The sequence below is a fragment of the Pongo abelii genome, chromosome 2 (genome assembly GCF_028885655.2).
Source record: "Pongo abelii isolate AG06213 chromosome 2, NHGRI_mPonAbe1-v2.0_pri, whole genome shotgun sequence".
NCBI classification, from domain to species: Eukaryota; Metazoa; Chordata; class Mammalia; order Primates; family Hominidae; genus Pongo; species Pongo abelii.
The window spans coordinates 189,446,309-189,469,540 of record NC_085928.1 but is presented as its reverse complement, the minus strand read 5'-3'; the positions used below and the strand labels follow the sequence as shown (position 1 = coordinate 189,469,540).

Sequence of the window (23,232 nt, the reverse complement as noted above, 5' to 3'; positions counted from 1 at the left end):
ATTAACATTGAACTCATGACCAGCAGTACTATAAGTAATGTCGGAACAAAATTTATCTAACAAGCATGTTTTCTTTTTAAGTCACATCACAGATTTTTTGCACTTAGGAACACTAAACAACCCTTCAGCACTATGCCTAAGGGCCATTTAAAAACAATGAAATCACCAACAAAAAGCACAAAAATGCAAAAAAAAAAATGGCACTATACAGATGGCAAAAGGACATTTGGTTACGGTATGAGAGCTGAAACAGGAAGGTCGTGTCACCTCTTTGAAACTTAATTATGAATTGGCACATCAGGCAATTCAAATTTTTTGCTGCTGTGTGCATGGCCTCAAAGGAGCACGAAAGTGTCTTGAGTATTAATTTGGGGGTTACAAATAAACTGTAGTGAGTAAGCAAATTCACAGATATGGGATCTGTAAATAATAAGAATTGACTATATTTGTCCAGTAGGGATACAAATAATTTTTATCTGGAGGAACAGAACCCGAAGGGTCATATATTTGGCCCTGCTAGAGGGTTAACCAATTCTAAATCTTAGGTCGAAATCAATTTGTTTGCCTATATAAGTCTAGTTTCTCAACTACTGTGAACTGGTTTTAACATCTCACAGATTCCCTCATTAATTGAGGAATACTATTGATATGTACTCATTTTATATTTTTCTGAGAGTCATGTTTTTCACAATTTGAAATGTGTACTTTATAAATTTTCAGAGATCAAGACGCTGAGACAACATGCCCATAACTACTACATGAGGAGGTTGAACTAAAAAAGTTCTAATGTCCTTTTTTTAGCTCTAGATTCTGCAATTGCAGGAGACTAAACAGCTTTGAGAGGGAATGGGTAGAGGATGATTCAAAATTTTTAAATTATATTGATTGTAATAAAATTTGTCAAATATTTTGACTTTAATTAATTAACATATTCTAGCCTCAATCTATCTAGCCTGATACTACTATTAGGATAGTATCAGAAAAGAAAAAACTCTCTTAAAATCAAAATGGAAATAAGCCATCTAAATAATCTACAGAGAGTAAAACAAAATTATTTAAATCATTATCTGGTAAGAGATAAAAATTTTGTCCAGTCCTAACAGTGGTTATATTTAGAATCAAGAGAAACAACTGTCTTTTTGTCACAGATTTTTTTGCCTTTTGTGATTTCAATGATTGCTTCATCAAGTAAATCTACTATATAGTCCCCCACTGAATTAATGGAGGGAAATGAAATTATGCTGATGGTTTCTTTCTTTCTTTTTTTCTTTTAAGCTTTTATTGCCAGGCAACTTAGAGTGAAATTTGAGGCTCAGCTATAATAACTATATTACACAGTTTTTCAAGACCTGTGCCTTTATGGGCCTTTCCCCTGTCCTGATCTTACTATTGATACTACTTATTTATAATATAAACTGAGTAATATAACTTTATTTATAAAATAGTATATATATAGTTTAATTATAAGTTCACTATGATTTTTAAATAATTTTCTCAGTCCTGGGTTTTAAATTCCTATTTCTATTTTACTCTTTTACTATACATGTCTTTTGTGGTCAGCTATGCAAGTCAAGCATTAGAAGGGAAAAAATATTCTACTCCTTTGTGGAAGGAGGCAGGGTATACACAGGAAAAACAGACAAATAAAGGAAATAAAGAAAAAAAACATTAAATTGTCCTTTAGATAGAAAGGAAATGAGCCATTGTTGTCCGGAAGGCAGAACAAAATGACTACGACTTCTTATATATGAGGCCATCATGGTTTTATTATTGTAAATCAGAGTGACCTCAGACAACTGGTGCAATGGATTATTGCTAGAAGAAAGGCTTCAGGCCAACAATTTCTCATACCCATCATGATGAAGGATAGAAATTGTAAAAGTTCCCACTAACTTTTATGGGGAGAAAAGTAAAACACCCTATTTCTCAGGGCTAACTTCATATTCTGAGACCAGAAAAGTCATACCAAAACATTAAGACTTTTCCACCTGCCGTATGGGACCCATACCACCTTCCTCACCTTGAAAGGGAGAGTCATGAAAAGCCTTGGAATAATGCCAAAATTATAAATTATTTTAATTTTGAGCTGCAAAAGTGAAGATTAACTGCAGTGTGATGACAGGCAGTAGACGTGGCTCTACCCTTCAAAACAGTGAGAATAATTCGCGTCTTAGTAGAGAGGAACTACAGCCTCAATGTCCCAAGGCATTAGTAGGGGCAGGAATTATGAGGAGATGGAAGGAAAGAAGAATTCTGTCTTTTAAAAAATAAATGTTTTATACAGAATAAAATCATGTTTTCATATTTCAAAAGCAGAATTGCTAATTTTTAGAAAATTTTGAAAAATTTAACAAAGTTCACAGATGAAAATAATAACCACTTGCATCATCACCACTCAAGAGAGAACCCACCCTAACATTTTACTCTAAGTACTTTCTGAGCCTCTAGTCTTCTAATCTTTGCTGATATGTGCCTATCTTCCCTCTCTAAGGATCTATGGAATTACAAAAAGGTCATTTAAATAGGGAACCATAATTTCACAGAAAACAATGAGTAAACATTTGATTGAAACGTGACTTTTAAAAGAAGCAGGCCAGGTGTGGTGGTTCACGCCTGTAATCCCAAGCACTTTGGGAAACTGAGGTGAAAGGATTGCTTGAGCCCAAGAGTTCAAGACCAGCCTAGACAACATGGTCAAACCCTGTCTCTACAAAAAACACAAAAATTAGCCGGGCATGTTGGTGCACACCTGTTGTCCCAGCTATTGCGGAGGCTGAGGCGGGAGGATCGTTTGAGCCAGGGAGGTAGATGCTATATTGAGCTGTGATTGTGTCACCACACTCTAGCCTAGGCAACAGAGCGAGACCCTGTCTCAGCAAAGTGAAAAAAAATTAAATATAAATAAATAAAAGTAGAAACTTACAAAAACAAATTTATTTCATGTGGTGTTTAGCAAAATGTAGGTTGTAGTTGAAACTATGCCCTAAGTCTCAGAGTGAATCACGTCGACTTTATTTTGGAGCAATTGATTGAGCAAAATATATTTGATATTTAAACAGTGTGATAGAAAAGATAGTGCATCAATTTATTAATTAAATCATTCTTTTTAAAACTACCTATTATTTTATAATTTTCATCTAATTTCTTTTATTTAGTTTGGGGCTGAGCACAGTGGCTCACCCCTATAATCCTAGCACTTTGGGAGGCTGAGGCAGGAGGATCACTTGAGCTTAGGAATTCAAGACCCACCTGGGCAATATAGTGAGACCTTGTCTCTAAAAAAATTAAAAAATTGAAATAAAAGTTTTTTAAAAAAGAAGCTTAGCTATGGGCATGGTGGCTCATGTCTGTCATCTCAACACTTTGGGAGGCTGAGGCAGAAGGATTGCTTGAGTCCAGGAGGTAGAGGCTGAAGTGAGCTCTGATCACAACACTGCATTCTAGCCTGGGTGACAGTGACCCTGTCTCAAAAAGAAAAAAAAGTTTAACTTTGCCAGGCCTTCATTAGCAATGACTTTGGCTGTCTTTGAAAAACTAGGAGGAAGATAAGATACTTTCTTTCTCAGGATTAATTTTATTTACATCCATGGAGCTCATGGAATTCTGGTGTCTTTCAGAAGATCTACAACTTTAGTTTGAAATTAGTTTGCATTGAGTCCTGATTATTTTAGCAAATGCCTACTGTATCTGAAAAATCAGGTAGAGAATGACTGACCAAGAGATAAATTCCATGGGCAAGAAAAGGCCAGTGTTAAATCTGTGGGAGTTTTGTAACAATGAATTTTGCTTCTTTACACACTATCTTATCAATGTGGACGTGGATAAGAAACAAAAACCCCTCTGTAGTTGATGACAGTATCAAGTAGTTGGTAGATGGGGTTGGGGGGTGAAGTGCATCCTATGACATAAGAGCTGTGCAGGATCCCCCGAGAGGATCCTTATTTCCAGGATCCTCCTAGAAAAAGCCAGGACCTTGAGAATGATGGCAGCTAATTTATGATGGAGAGAAGGAGAATTAAAGACTGAGCTAAAGAGAGACAGTATATGGAAAAGTGTTCAGAGCTATGCACTTGTAAGTTGTTATTGCCATTATTACAGGGGTCAGAATATCTGGACTAAGTCACCAGATGTATCTTATGCCTTTAAGAGTCATTCCATTGGGAACACCATTGATTTGTAAAATAAAGCGTTGCTGTCTTTGTCTGTTTTCTGTTGCTATAGTAGAATACCACAGACTGGGTAATTTATAAAGAAAGGAAGCTTCACTCACAGTTCTGGATGCTGGTAAGTCCAAGAGCATGGCACTGTCATCTGGCGAGGCCTTTCTTGCTGTGTTGTAACTGCAGAAAACATCATATGAGAGGGCAAGAGCAAAAGAGTCACAAACCTTGCTTTTTTAACAAAGCCACTCCTGCAGTAACAAACCTATTCTTGTGATAGTGACATCAATCCACTCATGAGAGTAGATCTCTCATTAATTCATTAATCCATTCACAAGGAAGAGCTGACATTAATCTATTCACATGGACAGAGGGATTCGTTCTCCAAAACATGAACTTTTGGGAAATACATTCAAACCATAGCAATTGGTATACACTTATGTTTTTAAAGTTCTGTAATTCTATGACCTGAGAATGTGCAATATTTCTAAGAGATGCTGGAGCACTTAAGAACATTTGAAAAATATAATTCTGATATTTGCTATTTAAGAAGAGTTTATAGCAATTTGAGTTTTTTTTTTAATAGATGCTCTTATACGTTTGCACTTACATGTTTCTTTTGCTTTTAGTTGAACTAATCAATTGGCTCACAGGACGACTTTAGTGATTTAGGAAAATGCTTCTCCATTAGCTTGGCAAAATGACTGTGTGTGTGTGTGTGTGTGTGTGTGTGTGCGCGCGTATGCATGCGTGCATGTGTTTTCTCTTTGCAATTAAGGCATTGCTTCCATTGGATAGATAAAATCAAATTATTCTTGTTTGGGCTCTTGATCTGATAAGTGGAGGTGCTATAGTCAGTAATATCATTTGATTTTCTCCCAAATAGTTTTCAACTCCTACCTGAAGTGAACATAAAAATGTTAAATTGTTTGAATGGCTGTAAGAGATAAATACAAGTATGAAGAAAAGTAGATTTCAGGGGCAGACAGAAAGTTTGGTCAATTCCTGGGAAAACATGTTGGGAGAAGATTATTTCAACTATTTAAAATAAAATGGGCACCAGGGATTGTATAGAATCACTTGTTAGAGGTGTGTCTTGGTGTCTTGTATATTCAACAATATCCTAGTACATATGCAACTTGATACTGAGTTTAAAGATTTCTTGAATAAGATGACTAGTATAGGCAAGACAGTGACCCCATTTCTACAGAAAATAGAAAAGTTAGTTGGGTGTATTAGTCTATTCTCACACTGCTATAAAGAAATACCTGAGACTGGGTAATTTATAAAGAAAAGAGGTTTAATTGGCTCATGATTCTGCAGGCACTACAGGAAGCATAGTGACTTTTGCTTCTAGGGAGGCCTCAGGAAACTTACAATCATGGCAGAAGGCAAAGGGGAAGCAGGCATATTCACATGGCTGGAGCTGGAGGAAGAGAGAGAGGTGGGAGATGCTACACACTTCTAAACAACCAGATATCATGAGAACTCTATCATGAGAACATCACTAGGATGATGGTGCTAAACCATTCATAAGAACTCTGCCCCATGATCCAATCACCTCCCTCTAGGCCCCACCTCCAACATGGGATTACAATTTGACATGAGATTTGGGTGGGGACACAGATCCAAACCATATCGGTGGGTGTCGTGGTGCACATGTGTAGTCCTAGCTACTCAGGAGGCTGAAGTTGGAGAACTGCTTGAGTTCAGAAGGTTGAGGCTGTAAGTGAGCCATGATAATGCACTCCAGCCTGGGTGACAGAGCGAGGCCCTAATGGAAAAAAAAAAACCCAAAAAACAAAACAAAACAAACAAACAACAACAGCAAAACCTTAGTAAAATGGAAGGGAATCTCAAAGGATGTGAGTTACCTATTTGTAATTGCCACAATAGGAATGTTTACTAATATTTCCTAACTGTTTACTATGGATCAGGCAGATGAAATGTTTTGTAATAGGAAGTTGCTCAGGACAATACAGCTCATAAATGGCAGAATAACTGCTATGAGTTGAATGTCTCCTCCAAAACGCATTTTGAAATTTAGTTGTCAGTATGATGGTATTAAGAGGTGAGACCATTAAGAGGTGATTAAGTCATAAGGGGTTATCCCTCATGAATAGTTTAATGTTGCCATCGTGAGAGTTGGTTTGTTATCGTGAAAGTGGATTATTCTAAAAGTGAGTTTGGTTCTCTCTGTCTCTCACTCTCATCTTTGCTTGCCCTTCTGTCTTCTTCCAGAAAATATCACAGCATGAAGGCCCTCACAAGATGTGAGCCCCTTGATCTTGGACTCCCCAGCCCCCAGAACTATAAGAAATATATTTCTTTTCTTTATAAATTACCCTGTCTATGGTATTCTGTTATAGCAACACAAAACAGACTAAGAAGGAAAATTGGTACTGAGAGTGGGACTGTTGCTAAAACAAATACTTGAAACTATGGAAGAGACTTTGGAACCGGGTAATGGACAGAGCTTGGAAGAATTTAGAGGAGCAAGATAGAAAAAAACCTATAGTGTCATGAATGGAACAGTAAGAACAATTCTAGTGAGGGCTCAGAGGAGGACCCCAGAAATAGGGATAGCCTAAATCTTTTTTTTTTCATTTTTTACATTAAAAAAATAGAGATAGGGTCTTGCTTTATTGACCAGGCTGGTCTTGAACTCCTGGCCTTAAGTGATCCTCCCATCTTGGCCTTCCAAAATGCTGGGATTACAGGCATGAGCCACAACGCCCAGTGTAATCTTCTTAAGTGGTTGTGATAAAAGAGTGGGTAGAAATACGGATAGAAAGATCATTCTGATAAGGTCTCACATGAAAATGAGAAGCAAGATATTGGAAACTGGAGCAAAGGCCATTCTTATTATACAGTTGCAAAGAAATTGGTGGAATTTCTTAAAATTTCCATAAAACCTGAGGGCTTTATGGAAAACATAATTTAAGAACAATAAACTGTGATATCTGGTGGAAGAAATTCCTAAGCAAAATATTGAAGGAGCTGTGTGGCTACTCTTAACTGCATACAGTAAGATGCAAGAGGAAAGAAAAGACTAAAACATGAGATTTATAATTAAAAGACAACCAGAACTAAAATTTTTTTTAAAACTTCAGGCTGACCTTGTAAAGAATTTAAAAAGTGTGTTCAGGAGAGTAAACCAAGGATTTGGCAAGTAACTGTTTGCTAAGGTGACTAATACATACAGAAGGGATCATTAAGACAGTGAGAGAATGACTCCAAAGGCACTCAGATATTTTTAAGGCTGCCCCTATCATCACAGGCTCAGAGATCTAGGAGGGCAGACTGTCTTCAGGGTATAGTTTCAGAGCACCTTCTATTGGCTTGCTGCCCAGAGCCACCTTGGGTCTCTACTCCCCACATTCTTCAAGAGAGAGTAGAAAAGACTTGAGGTGCAAGAGAAAAGAAAAGACTTAAAGACGAGATTTATAATTAAAAGAGAATCAGAACTGAAAGATTTTTTAAAAACTTCAGGCTGACCTTGTAAAGCTGCTCCACAGCTGCCCTGGCTGTAACTCAAGCAGGTCCAGGTGAGGTTCAATCCGTGGCTCCAAAAGGTACAAGCTGTAAACTTTGGTGGTATTTACGTGGTGCTAATTCTGCAGGTGCACAGAATGCAACAGCTGTGGGGACATGGCTTTCTCCACATATATTTCAAAGCACATTGCAGACAACCTGGGAGGCCAGGTAGAGGTTTGTCACAAGGGTAGCACCATCACAGAGAGCCCCTACTAGGGCAATACTGAATGAACAGAAATGTGGTTGGAGTTACAAGAGGGTCCCCACTAGAGCAATTCCGAGTGGATCCATGGGAGTGGAGCCACTCCTGAGGCCCCAGAACTGTAGAGCTACCAGCTTGCGACACTAGCTTGGGAGAGCTGCAGGAACAAGACTCCAACCCTAGAGAGCTGTAGCACAGGCTGAGCCCAGCAAAGCCATGGGGTGGGGCTGCCCAAGACACCGGGAGGCCAAACCTCAACCCCATTGTGCCCAGGTTGCAGGACATAGGGTCAAATAAAATTATTCTCCAGCTTTAAGACTTAATGCTGTTTTCACTGTTAAGTTTTAGATTTTCTGTGGACCAGTTACCCCTTTCTTGCCCATTTCCTCCTTTTGGAAAAGGAACGCCTATTCTATGCCTGTTCCAACATTGCATTTTGGAAGCATGTAACTTATTGATTTCATAGACTCACAGATGGAGAGGAATTTGCCTCAGGATGAATTGTGCTTTGACTGTCACCCATATCTGATTTTGATGAGACTCTGAATTTTGAACTTTTGAGCTAGTACTAGAACAAGTTAAAACCTTTTGGGGCTATTGGGATGGAGTGAAGGTATATTGTATGAGTTTTGGTGGACCAGAGGCAGTTTGGATGTCCTCTCCAAAATCATGTTGAAATGTAATGGCCGCTGTCACAGTATTAAGAGGTGGGACAAGTAACAGTTGATTAGGTCATGAGGGCTCTGCCCTCATAAATGGGTTAATGTCATTATTGCAGGAGTGTGTTCATTATCACTAGTGTGGACTGTTATAAAACCGAGTTCAGGGCCGGGCATGGTGACTCATGCCTGTAATCCCAGCAATTTGCGAGGCCAAGGTGGACAGATCACGAGGTCAAGAGATTGAGACCAACCTGGCCAACATGGTGAAACCCTGTCTTTACTAAAAATACAAAAAATTAGCTGGGCATGGTGGCATGCACCTGTAGTCCCAGCTACTCAGGAGGCTGAGGCAAGAGAATTGCTTGAACCCGGGAGGCAGAGGTTGCAGTGAGCCGAGATCTCGCCATTGCACTCCAGCCTGGTGACAGACTGAGACTCTGTCTCAAAAAAGTAAATAAACAAATAAAAAATAAACGAAATAAAATAAAATAAAAATAAAAAAGCGAGTTCGGGCCGGGTGTGGTGGCTCACGCCTGTAATCCCAGCACTTTGGGAGGCCGAGGTGGGTGGATCACAAGGTCAGGAGATCAAGACTTTCCTGGCTAACACGGTGAAACCCCGTCTGTACTAAAAATACAAAAAATTAGCCAGGTGTGGTGGCACGCGCCTGTAGTCCCAGCTACTTGGGAGGCTGAAGTGGGAGAATTGCTTGAACCTGGGAGGTGGAGGTTGCAGTGAGCCAAGATTGTGCCACTACACTAAAGCCTGGGACAGAGCGAGACTCTCTCTCCAAAAAAATAAATAAATAAATAAATAATAAAAATAAAACAAAGCAAGTTTGGCCCTCTCTGTCTCTGTCTCTTGCTCTCACCCTTGCTTGCCCTTCCACCTCCTGCCATTGGATGACACAGCTTGAAGGCCTTTGCCAAACTCAGGCCCCCTCGACCTTGAACTTTCCAGCATCCAGAATGATAAGGAATCAATTTCTTTTCTTTATACGGTACCCAGTCTTGAACCAAGCACAGTGGCTCATGCCTGTAATTCCAGCACTTTGGGAGGGCAAGGTGGAAGGATCACTTGAGCCTTGGAGTTTGAGGCTGCAGTGAGCCGTGATCACATCACTGCACTCCAGTGGGGATGACATATTGAGAACCTGTCTAAAAAAAGCAAAAAAAAAAAAAAAAAAAAAACACCCAGTTTGGGATTCTGTTACAGCAACCCAAAACAGACTGAGACAGCCATGGGCAACATGACTCCAGGTCACAGTACTCTAATGTTATACTTAACTATAGACTCTTACTGCTTCTGTGCTGCAGTGCTTTCACTTTAGCAACTTGGCAAAAAATGTATTGTTTTCTCTATTTAAATCAGGTGTAAATCTCATCATCAAGAATATGTGACTTGGCTGGGTGCAGTGGCTCTTGCCTGTAATCCCAGCACTTTGAGAGGCCAAGGCGGGCAGATCACTCAAGGGCAGGAGTTCAAGACCAGCCTGGCCAACATGGTAAAACCTCATCTCTACTAAAAATACAATAATTAGCCAGGCATGGTGGCGTGCGCCTGTAGTCCCAGCTACTGAGGAAGCTGAGGTAGGAGAATCGCTTGAACCCGGGAGGAGGAGGTTGCAGTGAGCCGAGACATGCTACTGCACTCTAGCCTGGGAGACAGAGCAAGACTCCATCTAAAAAAAAAAAAAAAAGGGGACTTAATTGAATACTGTTATTATTATTTATCTTTTAGAGACAAGGTCTCACTCTGTCACCTAGGCTGGAGTACAGTAGCACAATTATAGCTCACTAAGCCTTGAATTCCTGGGCTTGAGTGATCCTCCTACCTCAGCCTCCCAAAGTGTTGGGATTACAGGCATGAGCCAATGCAGCTTGACCAATTATTATTTTTTTAAGCCTCAGTGTTGCAAATTGATGAAGCCAAACAAATCAAAGATGACAGGAAAGAAGTCTTAATTTATATCAACCAAAATCATCTTTTCTACCCTCTTTCTTCTCATCCTTTATACCCTCCAAGCCAAAGAAAGTAATTGCCAGTGCTGGGTAATTTCATATAATAGAGAAGTGTAGCACAATTGCACTCTTGAGCCAAAACTACAACCAAGTGGTTACATTTACATATTGATATTGCAGTAGAACTTATATAACAGGCTGGAATTTCTCTTCAAACATCTGTGACTCAGGGTAAACTACGGGAAGTTAGAAAAGTTATTTCCGTGATTTCAAAATAGAGAAACAGAACAGTCTGTTGGATTTGCCTTTAGAACTGACATCACTTCCCAGCACTAATCTCAACTATAAGAAAAAAACAAATGGGCTACACATGGTAGCTCATGCCTGTAATCCCAGCACTTTGGGAGGCTGAGGTGGGAGGTTTGCTTGAGCCTAGGAGGTCAAGCCTTCATTGAGCTATCATCATGCCACTGCACTCCAGCTTGGGTGACAAAGTGAGACCTTGTCTCTAAGAAAAACAAAAAAGAATGAAATAAGTGAAATAATTCATAATTAAAAGTTGCTTCAGGAGGAAATTGGGTGAAGGGTACAAAGGACCGCTCTGTATTATCTTTGCAACTTCCCGTGAATCTATAATTATTCCAAAATCAAAAGTTTAAAAAAAAAATTCCTTCAGTAAGAGAAATGGGCTTTTGACCTTGGAAAGAATTACCATTGTATGCTAGAATTTACTAGAAGAATAAGGGAAAGGATGTCTGTAGTCAGACTTTTGTCATTTTCTTTTTGTTTTTTTTGAGACGGAGTCTCACTCTATCGCCCAGGCTGGAGTGCAGTGGCAGGATCTCAGCTCACTGCAACCTCCTCCTCCTGGGTTTAAGCGATTCTCCTGCCTCAGCCTCCCGAGTAGCTGGGACTACAGGCGCGTGCCACCATGCCTGGCTAACTTTTTGTATTTTTAGTAGAGAAGGGGTTTCACTGTGTTAGCCAGGATGGTCTCGATCTCCTAACCTCGCGATCTGCCCGCCTCGGCCTCCCAAAGTGCTGGGATTATAGGCGTGAGCCACCGCGCCCCGCCAACTTTTGTCATTTTCAAAAAGTGAATTTGGTGTCCTTGGAGGGTCACTTAAATCAGTGGCAGTGAGTAGGAAAAAAGTGTTAGAATGCTCCATCAAAAGTATGCTCCCTTTTCCAACTCAAGACTTAAAATCAGAAGCAATAATCAAGGAGTACCAACTACATATTTTGGTGTTACTTAAACGTTTTCTTTTAGTAATAGAAATAATACCTGTTCATGGCCTGGTGTGGTGGCTGACGCCTGTAATCCCAGTACTTTGGGAGGCTGGTGCAAGCAGATCCCTTGAGTCCAGGAGTTGGAGACCAGCCTTGGTAAAATGGCAGAACCCTGTCTCTACAAAAAATTTGCCAGGTATAGTGACACACACCTGTAGTCCCAGGTGCTCAGGAGGCTGAGATGGGAGGATCACTTGAGCCTGGGAGGTTGAGGCTGCAGTGAGCTGAGATCACACCACTGCATTCCAGACTGGGCAACACAGCAAGACCCTGTCTCTTAAAAAAAAAAAAAAAGAAAAGAAAAAGAAAGAAAAGGAAAGGAAAGAAAAAGAAAAATAAGAAATAATATGTGTTCATTATAAGAAAATTTGGTGAATATTGAAAATTATAAATTAATCCAATTTATCCATAATTTGAAACTGAGCAATAACTAATGTTGACATTTTGGTATATCTTTTCAGTTATTATTGCTGTATAAATGTTTTTGTATAAAATTGTCATTAAAATTTTTTTCTTTACCTCTCTTTGAAAGACACATACTTAATTTTCATTTTGTGAGTTTACCTTTACATTTAGTGAGTTTTTCCCAAACAAAAAATAATATTTGTGCCTCTATTATGTGGCTATATCATAATTTAATTAATCATATAATTATTGTATTTATAAATTTTCTCTAATATAAATAATTGGCACATACAAAATTTTCCTTCATTAATCTTTGTGTGCATCTTTAGGATCTAAGTCAAAGAGTTTTAATGCTGTTAGTACACATTGACAATTTGTCTTGCAGAAAGGGTGTACTAACCAAATATCTACTTTGTTTAAAATTTAAAATTCTGCTACCTGAGTTCTCTCCATTTTGCCTCCTCAAAGTATATTTTTACATGCGCATCCCATAGCTCTTTTATATGAGAGGAATACTACTCACCTCAAAAAGTCAACTGTGGGTGACTAGAAAACAACTTCTAATTACAGTTATGCATTGCTTAACAATAGGGATACATTCTGAGAAATGCATCCTTAGATGATTTTGTCATTTTGCAAACATCATAGAATGTACTTACACAAACCTAGATGGAGTAGCTTGGTACAACCTAGGCTGTAAGCTATGGCCTATTGCTCCCAGGCTACAAGCCTGTACTGCATGGTACTGTACTAAATACTGTAGGCAATTATAACATAATGGTAAGTACGTGTGTATCTAAACATAGAAAAAGTACAATAAAAATACAGTATAAAATATTAAAAAATGGTATACATGTATAAGGCACTTACCATGAATGGAGCTTGCGGGACTGAAAGTTGCTCTGGGTGAGTCAGTGAGTGGTGAGTGAATGTGAAGGCCTAGGACATTACTGTGCACTACTACACTTATAAACACCATACACTTAGGCTATGCTAAATTTATAAAAATATTTCTTACTCCTGTAACTTTTTTTTTTTTTTTTTTGAGACGGAGTCTTGCTCTGTTGCCCAGGTTGGAGTGCAGTGGCGCGATCTCAACTCACTGCAACCTCCGCCTCCTGTGTTCACTCCATTCTCCTGCCTCAGCCTCCCAAGTAGCTGGGACTACAAGCACCCACCACAACGCCCGGCTAATTTTTTGTATTTTTGGTAGAGACGGGGTTTCACCATGTTAGCCAGGATAGTCTCAATCTCCTGACCTCATGATCCACCCTCCTTGGCCTCCCAAAGTGCTGGGAATACAGGCGTGAGCCACGGTGCCCGACCTACTGTAACTTTTTTACTTTGTATACTTTTAAATTATTCTTTATCTTTTTGACTCTTTTGTAATAACACTTAGCTTAAAAAGCAGACACACTATACAGCTGTATAAAAATATTTTCTTGCGGGCGCGGTGGCTCACGCCTGTAATCCCAGCACTACACGCCATGCCAAGGCGGGCGGATCACGAGGTCAGGAGATCAAGACCATCTTGGCTAACACGATAAAACCACGTCTCTACTAAAACTACAAAAAATTAGCTGGAGTGGTGGCACGTGCCTGTAGTCCCAGCTACTTGGGAGGTTGAGGCAGGGGAATTGCTTGAACCCAGGAGGCAGAGGTTGCAGTGAGCAGAGATCGTGCCACTGCACTCCAGCCTAGGTGACAGAGTGAGGCTCCATTAAAAAAAAAAAAAAAATATATATATATATATATATATATATTCTTTCTCTATATCTTCATTCTCAAAGCTTCTTTCAATTAATTTTTTTTTAACTTTTTAAATTTTTGTTAAAAACTTAGACATAAACACAAACAATAGCCTAGGCCTACACAGGGTCGGGGTCATCAATATCACTGTCTCCCTCCTCCACATCTTGCCGTCTATACTGGAAGGCTTCAGGGGCAATAACACACAAGGAGCTGTCACTTCCTATGATAACCATGATTTCTTCTGGAATACCTCCTGAAAGACCTGGCTGGGGCTGTTCTACAGTTAACTTTTTTCTTTTTATAAGTAGTAGGAGTATACTCTAAAATAACAATAAAAAGTATAGTGTAGCAAATATATAAACCAGCAACATAGTTGCTTATTATCATTGTCAAATATTGTATATTGCATGTACCTAATTGTATTGCTATACTTTTATACAACAGTGTTTACACCAGCATCACCACAAACACTGCACTTCACTGTTACCATGTCACTGGGTGGTAGGAGTTTTTCAGCTTCCTTGTAATCTATGGGATCACTGTGGAATATCTAGTTCATAGTTGATTGAAACATTGTTATGTGACACATGACTGCGTAAGACTGAGTTCCTTGGCCTCAGTATAACGAAGGCAGAGAAGATGCCATCGCTTTCAGAACTGTCTTGTAACCATATTAACATTAGTATGTTTCTGCATTTTCTAAAACTGTCTTAGCCCAATACACTAGCACTGTATTACTGGGTGCTAGAGAAACTCAAATGAGTAAGACTGTGGTGGAAAGAGAGAGAGGAAAGAATGGTTTCCTAAGGTTTAAGACCTTACAATCCTCATGGAAAGGACTGTATTCCTCAGTGTTTCTCAAGCTTTAATGTGCTTATAAATTACAGAGGACCTTTTAATTTTTTTTACTATTGCTATTTTATGGTGTGATTAACATTTGTATACTGAACTTAGTGTGCATCTTATTTTTTCACTCAATAATGTGTCATGCAGATCTTGACACATCTATTTCTGTACCAATACAATAATAATCTTAGAATATGTTTTCATAGTTTGTTGTGCAGGCCACTCCTATTTTTTTTCAATTAAAAAATTATTTGTTCTACTTGCGCTTTACTCTTTCATATGTGGTTTATCTCATTTTTTCAGCTTTATTGCGGTATAACTGACAAATAAAATTGTGTATATTTAAGGTATAACCCAAAAAGTAACTGACACAAGTGTCAATCAGTTTAGAAGTTTATTTTGCAAAGGTTAAGGACATGACCACGACATAGTCTCAAGAGATCCTGAGAATATCTGCCCCAGGTGGCCAGGCTACAGCTTGATTTCATGCATTTTAGAAAGATATAGGATATCAATCAATACGTGTAAGCTGCACACTGGTTTGGGCCAGAAAGGATACAACTCCAAGCGAAGGGGAGCAGAGTGCCTTCCAGGTCATAGGTGGATTCAAAGATTTTCTGATTGGCAATTGGTTAAAGGGTTTATCTAAAAGGCCTAGAATCCATAGAAGAAAGGGTCTGGGTTAAGATAAGGGGCTGTGGAAACCAAGATTCTTATTATGCAGACGAAGCCCCCAGGTAGCAGGCTTCAGAAAGAATAGATTGTAAATGTTTCCCATCAGACTTCAAAAGGTGCCAGACTCTTAGTTATTAACAATTCTCTCCTGTATCAGGAAAAAGACCGAAAAAGAGAAAAGGATTCTTTATAGAATGTAAATTTTTTGCCACAAGAGACAGCTTTGCAGGGCCATTTCAAAATATGTCAAAGAAAGATATTTTAGGATAAAATACTTTGAGTTCTTTCAGGGCCTGCTATCTGTCATGTTGGTATCTTACTGCTACAAAGAATCTGCTTTGTCCATCTTAAGTTTTCTGTTTTAATGTTAATGCTGGTCAGTTGTGCCTGAATTCCAAAGGGTGGAGGCCATGAGGCAAGTCTGACTACCCACTCCCATCATTGCTTGAACTAGTGTTTCAGGTTACCATTGTTTTTTGTTTTTTGTTTTTTTTTCTTGAGACAGAGTTTCACTCTTCTTGCCCTGTCTGGAGTGCAATGGTATGGTCTCAGCTTACCGCAACCTCTGCCTCCCAGGTTCAAGCGATTCTCCTGCCTCAGCCTCCCGAGTAGCTGGGATTACAGGAAAGCACCAACACGCCTGGCTAATTTTGTATTTGTAGTAGAGATGGGGTTTCTCCATGTTAGTCAGGCTGGTCTTGAACTCCTGACCTCAGGTGATCCACACACCTCGGCCTCCCAAAGTGTTGGGATTACAGGCATGAGCCACTGAGCCAGGTCTTGTTTTTGTTTTTTAGAGACAAGGTCTTGCTCTGATGCCCAGGCTGGAGTGCAGTGGCACAATCATAGCTCACTGCAGCCTCCAACTCCTGCACTCAAGGAATCCTCCCACCTCAGCCTCTTGAGTAGCTGGGACTACAGGCATGTGCCACCACACCTGTTTTATAGATATATATATATTTAAATCAACAAAATGATCCTTTAAATTATCACTGGTTTTTCATACCTGGAATCACATTTCATTATACATTTAGGTGAGTCCTTCCTGCAAATTTTCAATGTTTATTCCCAAAGTCAAACTCCCATTCACATGAACAGTACAGGTTAGACAGAGGTAATGTCACATTTTAGATTATAACTTTGCAGTATTAATCAACGTAGTACTTTAAAGGAATGTTTGAAAACTATTTTGGAAGATGAAAACCAGTTTCAATAAAGCAAACCTATTCCTCATGAAACTTAAGATCAGTCATTTAACCTTCAATCCACATTCAATGAACACCAACCATGTTTATTTAATACCCACCATGTGCCTGACAGCCACAGTGCATCTGACACTTACTTTCTCCAAAACAACTATGACTTGAACCTTGAGTAAATCACTTTGGTTAGAGTTACCATATTTGCTCAAGATGAAAAATGCAGGTGCTTTCTTTTTTAAAGAAAAATGACACTAGATCATTAACACCTTGAGTACCAGGACAGGTAATTGCCTTTGTAATCCCCAGAGTCTGATGTAGTGCCTGGTCCATAGAAAGCTCTCAATAAGTGTTTGATTACATTTAATCTCAGAGCTCCCTTCCAAGGGATACTTCCAAGAGGTAAAACTCTAAACCTCTACTCCTACTGATAGCAGAATTTCTTAACTAATCCAGAAACATCTCCTATGCCTAAGTATAAATTCTTGCCAGGCACAGTGGCTCACACCTGTAATCCTGCTACTTGGGAGGCTGAGGTCGGGGGAACAATAGAGGTCAGGAGGTCAAGACCAGCCTGGGCAACATAGTGAGCCCATCTCTAAACAAATGTTTAAAAATTAGCCAGGCATGCTGGCACACACCTGTAGTCCCAGCCATTTCGGAGGCTGAGGCAGGAGGATCGTTTAAACCCAGGAGTTCAAGGCTGCAGTGAGCTATGATCAGGCCACTGCACTCTAGCCAGGGAGACAGCTGGAACCCATGTCTTATAAACAATAATACTTAATTTTTTAAAAAAGTATTTATCATCATCCACACCAATCCTGGCGGAGCTAAAAATCCACCCTTAACATTTCAGTTTTAAAACCTGGCTGATTTGGGATAGAACTTTGTCCAAATTAAATTGTAGAAATGCTATGGATTCAAGAGTAAACCTGCTTGATTAATCAAACAAGCTGGAAAACTACTCTGTTAATTTCTTTGTTGTAAATTGATCACTGTTATTTTACCTTACATGTCATTTATATTTTGTATATACATGAACATTTTAATTTCCATAGCTTTTAACAGGTTGACATAATACTTCTCCATGCAGTAAGTCAGTCATTTTTTCCACTTACAACTGTAATTCAATAAAATTTTGGTCATCTTGATCATCTTGCTCCATGTTTAATCATCTAGGTAAGTAAGCAGGCATGACTTATAGACATGAGCTATACCTCACTCACAAAAACATCTCCAGCAAACTCTCTAAATTTCTTTCAGCTCCAGAGAACTATCAAAAGAATAACACCAGCTGGCAGAAGAACAAGGAGGGAGGTAAGTCAATTCAACTGTTCTTTCTCTTTCTGCCTCAAGCTGCCTAGAGCAGGAGCTACTTCTGCTTAGCCAAAAGCCAAAATAGACAAGGAACCTATCCCTGCCTCAAGTATTTTACAGATTAAGCTCCTAGTTTGGCACAACCTGTTGGGATATAAGACTGTAGGACTAGCCAGGTGCGGTGGCTCACGCCTGTAATCCTAGCATTTTGGGAAGCTGAGGCAGGTGGATCACTTGAGGTTAGGAGTTTGAGACCAGTCTGGCCAACTTGATGAAACCCCGTCTCTACTAAAAACACAAAAATCGCCAGGCATGGTGGCATGCACCTGTAATCCCAGCTACTGAGGAGGCTGAGGCACAAGAATTGTTTGAACCCGAGAGGCAGAGGTTGCAGTGACCCGAGATCACGCCACTGCACTCCAGCCTGGGCAACAGAGCGAGACTCAGTCTCAAAAAAAAAAAAAAAAAAAAAAAAAAAGATTGGAGGATGAGGCTGGTTTCTCCAAAGCTCTTTAAACCTCTGTTTGGGCGTGGGTGGCCCATACCTGTTATCCCAGCCCTCTGGGAGGCTGAGGCAAGAGGATTGATTGCTTCAGGCCAGGAGTTCAATACCAGCCCAGGCAACATAGCAAGACCCCCATCTCCACAAAATAAAGAAGAAAAAAATGATCTATTTAAGGCTATAGAAGTAAGTGTTACTGAATATAGGAACATCTACATTGATTAAATGAGAAAGAAACTCAGGTCGCAACTAGGAGTCATAGGAAGGCAGAATTTCAGAAATTCATACCACACCAGACACATGTGTTTTATTAAAAAAGAAAAAAAGACCTTTAATCAGAAAGTCTGCTTAAATTCAATATTAACTCAAACTCTTAAAAAATTTCTGGAAAAGTCAACAGGGTACATCACAGAAAAGCAGGCAGCTGCTGACAGTTCTTTGGTGGAAAAGTAAGTTGCATACTTATCCAAGCTGCCCAAATGATTACCAAGCCAAGTTTGTTTTTCAAAAATAGGTTTTAAGATACACCAAAGAAATCATACAATACAAACATTTAACAATGAAGTTAAAGTATACAGCAAAAGCCAAATATGACAATACACACAAATAATGTATAAAAGAAGCCTTTCAATCCTAGAAAACTAAAATGGGGAGAACTTACTGAAGGGTAACATACATAAAAGAGTACTGATAGCAAGGAATAATCCTCAACATTTTCCCAAAGACTGACTAAGCCTCAAAAAGACAGCTTAGGAAAACGATTAACATGTAATTTTTCTTTTTTCCTAGCCAATTCAGTTCTACTTAGATAAATCTGGTTACCAATCAATACATATATAAATTAGAGTAATTTTTTTTTCTGCTCAATTACTACCATTTTTTCTTTTTCACCTTTTCCCTAATTTTCTCTAGCAACACTTTTTCTTTTGTTTGATCAGTTGAACTCAAAAGATTTGGTACCTAAAATGAGTATCAACTGTCATTGGAACAGCACTTGGAAATTGCAATCCTAGAAAAGGCAAATGTGTAACTGAGGTGCTTGACAAAGTGAAGTGTCCATTCTCCACACGGTAATGTCTCCCATGTTAATCACTAGGTTAATGGCTGCTCCTGGCTAGATCACAGGACCCTGCATGATACTGGAATGCTCCCTGGTGAGGTACTGCAGAGGTATGTGCACAAACACCCACCCATTTAAGCTTTCAATAAATACAAGGCATCATTTTAAACCATTTCAGTAAATTAAAAATATTGCATTTCTATTAGCCTGCTTTGCTTCTTGAGCTGGCCTGGAGTGTTGTTCATGACATAGAAGACACAATAGTTAATTAGTGGCTACCCCAAGCTCTTTAGACTCCAGCTCTTCTCGCTCTTCAAGGCTCAGCACCTTTTTTTGCAGCAACAATGATATTCTTTTTTTTTTTTTCTTTTTTTGAGACGGAGTCTCGCTGTGTCTCCCAGGTTGGAGTGGCACGATCTCGGCTCTGCCTCCTGGGTTCATGTCATTCTCCTGCCTCAGCCTCCCGAGTAGCTGGGACTATAGGCACCTGCCACCAGGCCCAGCTAATTTTTTTTTTTTTTTTGTATTTTTAGTAGACACGGGGGTTTCACTGTGTTAGCCAGGATGGTCTCCGTTTCCTGATCTTGTGATCCACCCGCCTCGGCCTCCCAAAGTGCTGGGATTACAGGTGTGAGCCACCATGCCCGGCCATAATGGTATTCTTCATTAGCATTGCCACTGTCATGGGGCCAACACCTCCAGGAACTGGAGTGATATAACCGGCTTTTTGTCTGACTCCTTCAAAATCCACATCTCCAACCAACTTCAGTTTGGCAGTTACAGGATCATGAACTCTATTTATTTCCACGTCAATGACTGCTGCTTCTTCCTTGATCATATCTGCTGTGATCAGATTTGGAATACCTGCAGCAGATATTACAATATCTGCAAGAATTGTATGTTTCTTCAACTGCTCTTTGGGAGTATATCGATGAGATATTGTAACAGTGGCATCACCGCCGGGACGTTCATGCACCCCACCTGTGTGCAGTAACATTGCAATGGGCATTTCAACATTTTTTGACCTTCCAGCCACAACCACATTCTTCCCTAGGGTTGGAATGTCAGTTCGCTTAATTATTTCCCACACACCCGAAGGGGTAGCCGGTAACATGGAATACTAGTCCAAACACATTCGCCCTACATTAATTACATGAAAGCCATCAGCATCCTTGTCTGGAGAAACAGCATTGCAGATCCTTCTCTCATCAATATGCTCTGGAAGAGGCAGCTGAACAAGGAGGCCATCTACATTATCATCATTATTCAGTTTACTGATTAAATTCAACAATTCTTCCTCTGAAATTGAAGCTGGTTTCACAATTGTCTCACTGTTGATTCCCACATCTGCAGCTGCCCTGGTTTTGCTGAGGACGTAGGAGTGACTTGCAGAATTCTCACCAACCAGGATCACGCTCAGGTGTGGCCGTTTGTCACCTGAGGCCACCCACTCTTCTACCTCCTGCCGCACTTCCTGCTTGATCTGCTGGGCCAGTTTCCTTCCAGAAATTACAACAGCTTCATCTGGAACTGCCGCGAGGTGGAAGGGGCGAGGGCGGAGGGAGCAGCTGTGCGCGGGCTGCAGCAGCCGGGCAGCCAACGTGGACATGAGGGAAGTCGCAGCTATAGCCTGTGCCGGTGACCGCGCCGGGACCTGTTTAATATTTTTAATTTTTAGTAGAGATGGAGGTCTCTCTATGTTGCCTAGGCAGGTCTTGATTCCCTGGCTTCAAGTGATCTTCCCTCCTCAGCCTCCTAAAACGTTGGGCTTATAGATGTGAGCCACTGCACCCAGCCCCAGGTTAACTTTGGAATGCCCTTGGCCCAGAGGAGGGGTCCATTCCATTGGTTGGGGGGCTTAGAATTTTATTTTTGGTTTACAAAGGTATACAATGTATCTGATATACATATATTGTGAAATGGTTACCAGAATCAAATTAATTAACACATTGTTTGTCATAGCTACCCACCGCCTTCTTTTTAGTGAGAATATTTAAGATCTATTCCTTTAGCAAATATTAAGTATATAATACAGTATTGGCCAGGGGCTTTGAGTCTGCCTTGCTGACAAGCTTTGTGGAGTACTCCGAGTAGCAGGGTTATTTGACTACTAGGAAAGACAACAGTTTGAGGTAACAATAATTTAAGAGACTCTATGAAGGGCTGAAAGAGACCATGAAGCTAACTAGCATTTGCCCAGGAAGGGCTGCCTGATTCTCCAGCAATTTTGCTTATGGAAATCTGCATTTTCTTGGTCTGGATAGTCAGCTGCAGCTCCTCACTAGTTTCTAATAACATACTATCTTGCTAAGAGGGAACATGATGGAGTAAAAACATCACAAGTTTTAGGATTCAACACGTGGATACAAATCTTAGTGCTCTTGGGCAAGATCTTTTAACTTCTTCAGTTTCTTCATCTGTGGGGTGAATAAAATAAAGTCTTCCATACAGGGCTACTGAGAAGATTACACAAGCACTTGGCAGAATGCCTGGCTCATAATAAATACAAATACAAAGGTCTAGAGTTGTTATCTTTACTATTATTAATATATACATTAGTTATTTCCCTCTCTTGTGGAAATAATGGCAAATTTATTTCAGAAAGTTGTTCTTGAACAATATGAGAAATATATTCTGTTTGGGGAGACAAGATAGTAAATTTCCCAACATATGCTGGATGGTCCTTTTTCTTTTCAATGTCTTATTTCTAAAAGACATAGTAGGGGAAGGGCAGACTCAGAGAGAAGTGTGTTGACTTATTGATTCTCAGGAGCTTTATTTCGAGTGACTATGGACATTGCTCCTGACCCAGTGAATGTCAGACCTTTGATATAACTCCTTCCAGTAATTGAACCCCAAACAAACAATACTATTCTTCTACTTTCTTTTCTCAGCTAAACACCTTTGACATATACTGATCATTTTTCTTTAAACCTTCCTAGACTTTCGGTTCAATCTTTCTTTTTTTCCTTCATTAGCTCTTGTTTACTCCCTTCTGTCTCTGTTGCTTTTTGCTATTCACAAATCAAGTTGGGTTGGGTGGTAAGAATCTTTTTACTTAAAATGATTTTATGATAACTCCAAATGTGAGAGAACAGCAAAGTGAACCAATAGTCTTTTTTTTTGAGACTGAGTTTCACTCTTTTACCCAGGCTGGAATGCAATGGTGTGATCTTGGCTCACTGCAACCTGTGCCTCCTGGGTTCAAGTGATTCTCCTGTCTCAGCCTCCCGAGTAGCTGGGATTACAGGGGTGCGCCACCACACCCAGCTAATTTTGTATTTTTAGTAGAGACGGGGTTTCACCATGTTGGCCAGGCTGGTCTCCAACTTCTGACCTCAAGTGATTTGCCTACCTCGGCCTCCCAAAGTGCTAGGTTTACAGGTATAAGCCACCATGCCTGGCTAACCAATTATTTTTAATAGATTTAAAAAAAGAAGTTCAGAAAAGTATCCTACTTCTCTGAAGTCACACAGCTCATAAGTGACAGAGGCAAGATATGAACTTAAGTTTTTCTAACCTCATAGCTAATGTTCTTTCAAGTATGCCATGCTTATTGTCAAATCTGGGAGATAAAACAAGCACACAGACTATTATAATTCAAGCTAAAGTGGGTTATAGTGACTTAAGTACACAAGAGTAGTTTAGACCAAGTACTGCAAAG

At 39.8% G+C, this 23,232-nt stretch overlaps 1 pseudogene; it reads right to left on the bottom strand.

Annotated features, from left to right (window-relative positions):
* Window positions 1-14,085: 14,085 nt before the first annotated feature.
* Window positions 14,086-21,189, bottom strand: LOC100456570 (bifunctional methylenetetrahydrofolate dehydrogenase/cyclohydrolase, mitochondrial-like; annotated as a pseudogene).
* Window positions 21,190-23,232: the final 2,043 nt, after the last annotated feature.